The sequence below is a fragment of the Gadus macrocephalus genome, chromosome 1, assembly GCF_031168955.1.
Source record: "Gadus macrocephalus chromosome 1, ASM3116895v1".
NCBI classification, from domain to species: domain Eukaryota; kingdom Metazoa; phylum Chordata; class Actinopteri; order Gadiformes; family Gadidae; genus Gadus; species Gadus macrocephalus.
The window spans coordinates 17773610-17784897 of NC_082382.1; positions in this window are offsets into that span (position 1 = coordinate 17773610).

An 11288-nucleotide genomic window follows, 5' to 3' on the forward strand; every position below is an offset into this window, starting at 1 on the left:
ACACACACACACACACCTCGGCACACACACACACCTCTGCCCACACACACACACACAAACATACCCACACACAAACAAACACACACACACACACACACACACACACACACACACACACACACACACACACACACACACACACACACACACACACACACACACACACACACACACACACACAAACAAACACACACATACACACACAGCCAGCTCCCTCATATGCTTACTCTTTGGAAGAGAGATTGGGAGACTATTTTGATCATTAGTGTTGTGCCAGAACAGCTATTGAGTCACACAGCATTTCAAACAGTGGGAGAGAATTGCAGAGACCGGAGGAGAGACAGAGAGAGAGAGAGAGAGAGAGAGAGAGAGAGAGAGAGAGAGAGAGAGAGAGAGAGAGAGAGAGAGAGAGAGAGAGAGAGAGGGGGGGGGGGGGGGGGGGGGAGGAGGAATGCAGAGTCCTGCTCAATGCATGTAGTAGGCTACTGTCTGAAAAAAGCAAGCTACACACAAAAAAAACACCTTTCCTAAGCACTGCAGAGTTTCTCATGTTCAGTTTAGCTGCTCATGTGGTTCCTGTCTGCAGATACAAGGTTCTCTGTGTGAAGATCTCCAAACACAGTAGACTTGAAGTCAGGCAGGTGAAGGGCGACCGAGGAAAAGTAAAGACTTGTGCGCGAGACACAGGAGAAGAACGACCACATCTTTCACCGTCGGTCGGCAAACATTTTTTGTGAGTTTTTTTTGTGTGTTTTTTCTCCAGTTTCAGAGATCAGTCTAAATATAGCTCTTCTCCCTTTCTCCTTCCCTTCCCTCCTCCCTCCTGTACTCCTCCTCCCCGGCTTGCTGATCGGACTAGGCAGCAGATAGCAGAGCAACCTTGACAGTACTGAGGCTGGTTAAGTGGTAGTTGTGGTGTGTGTGTGTGTGTGTGTCCGCGTGCGCATGTGTGCATGTGTGTATGCGTGCGTTTGTGCATGCATGTGTGTGTGTGTGTGTGCGTGCGCATGCGTGTCGGAGGTTCTCAAAATTTGCAGTGTAGCGATTAATTCCCTTACACGGTACCACAAAAAGAACGTGAACGCTGATTCCAGCAGTATTCCCTCATGCCGAACAGATATTTTGAACGTGAACAAAGTGTCAGCACGTGAACCGTCGACGTGACACATCAACAGCAAGATGTGAAGGCAAACAACAATAAGGAGACATGATCTGATTTGACGGCCCGGGATTGGATGAACATGTTCTGATTAACATTCTCTGTGATGCTCTTCATTGGAGCTGCAGTCATTCTGAATGAGGATATAAATATGACTTAATCATCGTGGGTAGGTCCATGAAGGCATATTTACATTTACCAACCAAGCTGTACACAATTCTCCTGCAATATGGATTTTAGGTTAGGGTTTATTATTTTCCACATTTCTGTATAGTTTCCTTATTGGTAATCATTGCCTTTTTGGGCTAGCAATGAGCAATCAGCTAGCACTAATCAGCTGAGAGAACCATTGAAAGCAGAGCTGCAAGCGAGTGGTAGAAACAGTAAGGATTAGTTACTGGTGTGGTGTATTCATATATTGTGTGCGTTCAAGATCTCAAACCACACACACACACACACATACGCAACCAACCCGTCAATACAAATCATTGTGGGATATTGCAGTGCCTCCTCTTTATTGTGTTCTTAACACAAGCCATACATCATCGCTTAATGCTGACGGCCGACAAACACATTAGTTATCATCTACAAGACTCTTGTCATTGATAGCTAAATTGTCTTTTACGGTGGGCTATGAAACCACGTCTTCATGAAGACCCCTTGTTCACATTACAGCTGCTTATTGTGGAGCGATTATTCCAACCATTTATTATCAAGGAAATCACCAATGTAATGCAAAGAAAAACAGCATATATATATATATATATATATATATATATTATATATATATGTCAAAATGTCTTCTTTTATCATGAACATCTATCAAAAGCTTATACTATTTCCCTGTTTGTGATATGGAGGTTGCTAATCAATTTACATTGAAGAACGTGTACAACAGCATATGCTCTAATTGTCTTCCCCATATTTCAGTGAGGCGATACCGTCTGTTTCAGGTTATCACCCATCCCTTATAGGTGTTGAACCCACAGGGTTTTTTAACTATTTAAATGTCAATGTACTTTTCCATGAGTTTTCACATTCACAAGCCATATCTTTCCTTATCGCCCAGCGCCACTTTCACCTCAATATGAACCCGGGTGGAAGATAATCTGACCGCTGTCAGTAGGATCTTAGATGAAAGGCGCTGAGGGTCCAAGGCAGACCAAACCAGGGAATTAAGTGGCATCAGGATTGATACTTCATCCTTCCCTGAACAGGCTCCACCCTGCTTCTCCTCCATCTCCTCCCTCTCGTCTCGGGTTACCTCCCTGTGCTCGCTCGCTCACTGCCAGTATCTAGCCTTCAGCCGCCTCTGCTGCCTGAACACATTGTCTTCCAAGCCCAAGTTAAGAAGGACAAGAACCATCAAAACAAAACAGTGAGTGCGGCGCGCTGGCCAGGACTCGTGCCCCCCCCATCCCGCCCGCCTCATGCGTAGATGGGGCTCCTCCCGTCTCCAGGGCCCCCATACCTGACTTGACCAGACTCTGTGGGCTGCGGAGGGGCAGGAGATAACCTATATAGAGCTGCCTCCCCTCCCCATCCCTACCTTCCTACCTACTTCGACCTACCAACTAACCTATCATGTGACTGACCTACCAACCTACCTACCTACCTGACTACCAAACAACCTACCCACCCAAACCTACCTCTCTACCTACCTACCCACCTACCTACCTACCTACCTCTCTACCTACCTACCTACCTACCTACCTACCTACCTACCTACCTACCTACCTACCTACCTACCTACCTACCTACCTACCCACCTACCTACCTACCTACCTACCTACCTACCTACCTACCTACCTACCTACCTACCTACCTACCTACCTACCTACCTACCCACCCACCCACCTACCTACCTACCTACCTACCTACCTACCTACCTACCTACCTACCTACCTACCTACCTACCTACCTACCTACCTACCTACCTACCTACCTACCTACCTACCTACCTACCTACCTACCTACCTACCTACCTACCTACCTACCTACCTACCTACCTACCTACCTACCTACCTACCTACCTACCTACCCACCCACCTACCATTACCTTCCTATTTTAAAATCCACCTAATGACCAACCCCTACCCACCTACCTGTACATACCAACCTACGTACTGACCCACCTATCCAGCTAATTACACACCTACCTACCTACCTACCTACCTACCTACCTACCCACCTACCTACCTACACATCCATACCCAACTACATGCCTACATATACCTTCCTGACTACATGCATACCGTCCTACCAAGTGACCTCCGTACCGATTAACAGAGAGAGAGAGCGACCGTGCAGCAGTCAGGCGAGCCACAGCGCCGCCTCCTTCATTAGAGCCACACTTTGTTTGTTAAGGAGCTGACCTGATTCAGTCGGCCATTTCTCTTCTATTTTCCCCCCTTCTTTTTCTAATTGGTGCATCTTGTGTACTGGGCTGAGCAAACTGCGGAACAGCGTCAGACTTATCAATATGTAATGGTGCACCACATCCACCCTGCAACCATCTACACCTTTTCTGTCTTTGTTCCTCTGTTAAGACTTTTGAGATTTTGTTTTTTCGTTTTTTTTATGTTTCAAGAGCCATCCCTGTTTTAAAAATCCTCTGAGCGATCTTGCAGCCAGTGTTGCACTAAGTAGGATTGAAAAACATTTTGTTATCAATGACGGATCTATGTTCCAAAGCATTGAAAATCTTGCCCCTTTTGGATCTCTATTTGTTATTCATGCAATAAATGAATACATGTAATGTAAAGTATACATAGTAAAACTCTCAGGCCAAAAGGCTGAGTAGGCTATCCTAACACTATCTTGACTATCAGCATAATCGATACAATCAAATAGCTCAAATAGCCGTATCCTCCCTGTGAAGCCTGAAGTACAGATGGCTTTTGACATAATCCCTGCTGCCTACGTAAAGTCTTAAAAATATAATCCAAAAGACGGAATACAAATTATTGAGTTAGTTCTGAAAGGCAGACAGGAGGGAATAGAGGCGATCTTAGTACTCAAAGAATTTCTTGTCCTCTCAAGCGTGCCGGTTCATCAAATTTAATCAAGGCATTGCACACTGATGCCCTTACACTCACACACACACACACACACACACACACACACACACACACACACACACACACACACACACACACACACACACGCACACGCACACGCACACGCACACGCACACACAGACACATGCACAGGCATAGGCACACATGCACAGGCACACACACAAAGCACTTTGCTCCTCTCGGGACGGGCTTTTAGTGCTCTGTCTCATGCAGTATTTAATTGACCCCACACAGGAAGCCTAGCGGTCCCAACTGCAACCCCCCCCCCCCCCCCAGCCCCCCTCCCCCACCTCTCCCTCTTGCTCCTTCTCTCTATCCCACTGTAAGGAGAGGATGGAGGATACCAGCGGATCCCTACACTGTTACCCCCTTCAGTCGTACCACTGTTCTGAATGATGTCTGCCTAAAGACAGACGTTCAGCAGAAACAGAACTAAACCAGGAACGGGTCGGGTTGGTTCCAGTGAGCCGCATCCTGTCAGGGAAAATTCTCTGCCCATTGACAGCAATTTGATTTGAATCTATCGTACCGCCACTTCACTACCACTACTGATGTCACGCTCTTTCTCTTGTCTTTCACATTGCAAAGTGGATATGAGGTCACAGATACAGAATCCAAACCCCCCCACCCGAAAAGAGAACAGAAACCAGCAAATACTCACTCAGTTGGAGGTATAGGAGTGTAGCTCCTCTCGCTCTCACACTCGTTCTCTCTGCTAGTCAGTCATGATGTGCTCTCTCTCTCTCCTGGGTAATACTGAAGTGTACTGTCGCGCGCTTGTAAGCAGTCTATCCTCTCTCTCCCTCCCTCCCTCCCTCTCGCCCTCTCCCTCCCTCTCTCTCTCTCTCTCTCTCTCTCTCGCTCTCTCTCTCTCTCCCTCTCTCTCTCTCTCTCTCGCTCTCTTTCGCTCTCTCTCTCTCGCTCTCTCCCTCTTTCTCTCTCTCTCTCTCTCCCTCTCTCCCTCTCTCTCCCTCTCTCTCTCTCAGTATATAGCCCTTTCCTACGTCATTGAGGTACTCTCTCCGTCCTGCACTCTCTTTCCCCGTCCCCGTGTCTCTCTTCCCTCTTTCCTCCTCCTGCGCTTCTCTCTTCATCTCTAACCTCTCACTGGGTCCGGCAGGACCTGCTAACACATCAGCTGGCTCAGCTATAATACAGACTCAAAGTTTGCCTTCACGACTGCATTATGTGCAGCCTGAGGCATTGTTATTGGTCGATAAACGCAATTGAAGTTGTTGTTGTTGCTCCACAGCATTGCCTTGTCAAGGGAAGACAAACGCCAAGCCTTTTCTAAGATGGATTTTGGTAGTAGAAACTCCTAGCTATTCAAGCCACTTCTAATTGTTGAAGGTATTCAAATACAGAGAAATAGACATGAGGCGGTGGGGAGTAAAACCGTGTGCGTGTAAAAGGATAAGAACATTAGCATTAAGCAGTCTAAATGTAGCCTCTCTATTTTTACACCAATCCAAATAAATCCAAAATCAAGCATCAAATGCCGGTGCTGTCGAATAGTAGGGCAACCACCAGCTACATCAAAGCCTCAACATCATTTTGATTCAATTGTTTGATTGTTTCAATTTTAAATGCCTTGATTCAATCGTAAAACAGAGTTTGGTCATTTCAATAAATGGATGAACTTATTCATCTGGTTTCACAGCACGTCCGGTCCGGGACCGTTCCTCAAGCGCCTGCTTGTCCTTGTGTCTGTAAGTCAAGCCGCTGTGTGGAGACAGGGCGACGTGTGCTCCTGCGGTTCTGTGGTTCTGCGGTGCCGGGGGAACATAAAGCCATGCAAGGTGTCTCCCCCCCCCTGACATGTGAGGGGGCTCCCCAGTGAAGGACTTGTTGTCTTGTCGTCACGGCCGGCTGTACCCTGCTGACAGCCCTCATTTTAGCACACGTCTGGGCGGGTGTTTGCGTGTGTGTGCGTGTATGCGTGCGTGTGTCTGTGTGATTCCTGTAGAGTAAAAAAAACAAAAAAATAAATAAAATTCATAATAAATACCTTGTTTGATTGTGATTTTAAAAGCCTACTTTGTAAAGACCACCACTCTAATAACCATAATTGTTCATTCCTACTTTTTTGGTAGTTTTTGTTGTTAATAATTAATAATAATTAATGGATGCTTTCTGTGTGGAACTGTGTCCGCCTGTAACACACAGATATTGAGTGTGAGCCAAAGATGGAGAGAAATAAAATGAGATGGAGAGAGATCTGGACAGAGAGAACCAAAAAAATACAGAGCGATGGAGATGGAGAAAGGAGATGGAGGGAAAGAGGGACACGAAAAGAGAGAGGAGATGGAGAAAAGAGATGGAGATGAAGAGAAAAAAAGAAAGAGAGGGGTCGAGATCGAGAAAAATAAGGACATGAGGAGAAGGGAAGATGGAGAGAAAGAGATGGAGACAGAAAGAGATCGATGGAATCGGCAAGAGACGAAGGAGAGAGAGAAAGAGAGAGAAACAGAGACAGAATACGAGAGGGAGAAGGAGAAGGAGAATAACGCATTGAGCTGCACCCAACCATTGAGTGCAGATGTCGTCAGCCTGTCCCATATGAAGCGTCTGCGTGGTGTGAGCTGCCGTTGGTGCATTATGGATGAGGGTGGATATTTTAAGGCAGTGGGCTTGCTGTATTTTGACTTCAGAGAGCCGAGGCACCAGCCACCTGGCTGCCTGCGAAATTCTTACCACAACAAAAAAAACCTGACTGCTAGTGTGCAGCGGATGGAGTTAGAAACGCATGTACCGCCTGTGTTTGAACACAGAGCTCAACCTCGTTTGAGGTTCGCACTTCAAGAGACAAACCGGGAGTTGTTTGGGGTTGAAGAGACTGTTGGTTGCTATGCTTGTTTTCTACAAGAACTGTGGTAGGAAGATACTCTGGTGCTCCAGCTGCTGGCATGATCACTGCGTGCTTACAGAATTGCATATATTCAGCTCCCAAGTGATTTTAATAAATCATCTAGACATTCATAAAATATAAGAGTAACATGTTTGGGGAGGGGCTGCGTTTTGTAACAAGACATGTGCCATTGTTGGTTGAGTTACAAGGAATAAAAACAACAGTTAACAACAGATAATATATGTTATCACGATAAAGTCCTGCTGAAATCAGCTTAAATACAACCACTACTATCAAAAACCATCCAAACCGTCTCTCTTTAAATCTCTTTTGGCTGCGTTGCATTTATACTGTTTACGGGTTTGCATGATAGTAGCAAAAGATTGATCAGATTAAGTCACTGTAGAACTGCATGTGTTGTGTTCAAAGGGAATAATTTGCATAAAACAGGAAAGTTATGTCTTTTTTTGTACAAAAAACATTTTTCCCCAGATATGTGCTTGTCCTTTTGGCAACATGCTTTTGTCTAACTTAAGTATGTTTGCTATTGCAATACAAATGCCATCTATGATAGTTTCCAAACACATAACTATCATCATTTAGTGTGACTTAAGTTTATATTTGAGAGCTGTAATCATGAAAAGATTGCAGCAGCCAACTGAATAGTTTGTGTTTTAAGCACTTCACATCAGCCAGAGGCACCCAGCCAGAACCAGTCTGGTAATTGCCAGAACAAGGCCCAGATGAACACCCTGAAAGGTGCTGTAGGTAAGCTTTCAAAGCTATTATTTCAGTGCAATTGGTTAGAAATGGCAAAGACATCTGTCAGCTAATAGTAAGCGGAATGTGCTGTGTATATCCATTCTTTCTTCTCTGTAAGCACCAGTTCAGCCTTTAGACTGCTCCCGGTTCATTTCTGATCAATCAGGGCATTTCTTCCATGATTGGTTCAGGGAATCCATCATGCCTGTCAATCACACATGCGTGTTATTCAATTCTTCTCATTGGCAGAGAATGTATTGAGGGAGGGAGCAGAGGTTAAAATGTTACCATCTCCAACCTAATACCAAGCTGTATCATATTAGTCAGTGCATTACAAGATCAAACCTTTGTCTCTCTTGGCATTTCTGTCAACCAAATGTCGTTTGACCTTTTTCTACACTCTTTGAAAGACGCATGACATAGTTCTGTCATATAAAATTAAACTTTGGCTGATTATTAAATGGTCATGTTGGGTTCATCAGGTTAAACATCTATTGAGATTAATCTGAAAAGCATAGCATTATTCTGTAGGGGAGAGATATGAGAACGAAAATGAACAAGGCATTGAAACTGTAGACTAAAGTTGCATAACAATATAGTTATAAACATAGTTCAACTGTATAACTGGGACCTTTTGACAATGCTATCTTTGAGAAATATTTATATCATTGAAAAAACGTTCAAATAGAGTGATATTGTCACTCAATACTATTGCTCAAAATGAATCATAGCATGATCCTAATTGGAAGGAAAAAACAGCACCACGTAATAACAGGCAGAAATACAAGCAGACAAGCAAAACCCATCTGTTGCTATATAATGCTTTATGAAAAATCTCTCATAAAAGCCCATTGCAATGTGGAATGCATGGCCATTGCTTCAATATCTCTCTGGAAGCAGAAAGAGGTGCCTGCGATCAGAAGAGACCCATTCTCTGTGATGTCAGGATGTCTAAATGAATTATAACAGCAGCAGCAGCGCTATGGACCGTCAATGACGTGGACCGGTGATCGGCAGCCGGTTACAACACCTTGCACTCTCTCTGATTTTACATTGTGTTGCAGCGACAGACAAATAACGCATTCCCGTCACCACAGCCCTCGACTAGCCTGCAAATCACAATTGAATCAGAACCAACCTCTTTAAGCAGAAATACGCTGGAATTGGTCAAGGACATCCGCAATTAACTGAAACATCCGTCATCCAAGCCTAAACTTCTGTGAAAAAGCCACAGTTTGACGACGTCAACGCGGTGTGTAGACCACGCCCACATCGTCTCCTCCACACATCAGAACAGAAGACTCGGCTGAAGTCAGGACGTCGGATGTTAAATAGCACGACATTTCGCCTCTGGCATGATCGATGCCTTAACGATACAGAGTCCCTAAGAATGGATTAATCGCCTTTCTTTGAATTAGTGGAAGAACAGCAATTTTGCCTGGTCTCTTTTGCCTGGTGCAAAATGTTTTGGGTGGCTTGGCTTAGTTCTGTTGTTGATGAAATTAAGTGGGCTTATGATTACATACTAATATTAATGTAAATAATACTAATTAATTAATTAATTAATTAGTATATTTCTTGCATTTTTTGGGGTTTATATTCAGCATGAATGAACTAACTGTGAGAAGCTTTGGATCATTAAATGTAATGTAAGGTATAGCCTCTTCATAATACTAATAACAATAACATCAATAATACTCCCTGGAAAATGTGGTTGGATTTGAAGTAGGGCGACAAAGGATTTATAGAGGTTATCATTTTAGATCATGATAGTATAGCAGCAACTTTGGATGTGTTGCGCGATTGCAAAAATGTGTCCATCTTTGTGCGTGTGTTTGCGTGTGTGTGTGTGTGTGTGTGTGTGTGTGTGTGTGTGTGTGTGTGTGTGTGTGTGTGTGTGTGTGTGTGTGTGTGTGTGTGTGTGTGTGTGTGTGTGTGTGTGTGTGTGTTGGCGTGTGTGGCTGTGTGTGCAGGTCATCTCGTTTTTCACTGATCTAGCACTTCGGCTAGATCGCATCCTGCTCATTGTCCATTTTCACGGTGGCTATCGACCGCTAAAGTCAGGTAATGCCAATGTCGAGAAGAACAGCTGGAGCTTTTCTCCTCTTTTCCCAACGCACAGCAATGAGAAATAATGTTTTGGCTTTTATTCAACGGAAGGCTAGAAACCATGTGCATTTGATACTAAAATGTCATGTAGATTGCCTTCATTCTTCTTTGCTAATTTCTTGGCCCTATGGACCTATTTCATAAAAAGCTATTTGCTCTTAGGTCTTTCTCCTTTACTGTCTTTGTAAAGTTTTCAAAATGTAATACGTAGCCTACCTCTTAATTTATGATAAATCCGATTTTTTTTTGGTTTTGATTTAGAGATAGTGAAATTTAACATGAAAAAAAACTATAAAGTGAATGTGATTGACCTACATACTCTACTTTAATAGATGTAATGATGTATGATCACGTGTGTTGGAGATAGAGCCAAATGCAGTACATTACGTCGGCTATAGCGTAATGAGGGAGCTTGGAGGATGGGGTCGTGCAGCGACGCTTAGTGGAGGGATGGAGTACCCACAAAACTGCTCCATTATCAGGTAACTGGTTATCCCATTGACCGAATGAAATACCCTCACCCAGACTGTATTACGGAATACTTCATAATGCAGACTCTGTTCTAGTTTGTTTATTATGCCTTTGCATTTTTTTATGCATGAATTAATTCCTTCATTTATAAATCGTATCAATTATTATTTATTTCAATTATTATATTTGTCTTTTTTTTTACTTTGATTGGTTGGTTGTTTTGTTACCAAATATTTTATATTGTAAATGTTATTGATTTGAGATACCTCTCAAATCCCCTGGCCTTTTCCAAAATGGCAATCGCCAAATTGCAACACAGTGTTATAAGGTTATTTGTGCGATATTTTGCCTGTATTATCTATAGGTCTCCAACAATAGGTTGAAATTATGTGGTTTATATTGTGAGAATTTGCAAGTCGGTCAAATACTCTTTACTTTGGTGGTATAGTGGAACTCAACCACTAAATATAGTACCACCAAATTATTAACTGATTTCCGATAAAGCTGACAAACCAGTAGAGTCTAACAAGGTTTACAAACTTTACAATGAGAATGTGTGGATGGCTCCTGCAGTTCTTCAGCAGTACTGCATCACAGGAGCATGTTCTACTAGCCAATCAGAACAAACACCAAAAACAAGTTGAACAAAGAACAAAGAAAGGTACAAGCAAGCAATTCTAGTATGATCAACAGCATCTTCATCAATCACAAACTAAGACCACAGTGCTGCAAAATATGGGTTATTCAAGACCAGCAAGTATAGATAGCCAATGGGATCACTGCTGACAAAGTCTACTTGTCCTGTGATTCTTTTATGGCTCAAATAACAGCCGCAAGCAGGTGGATGAAGATAGGACTG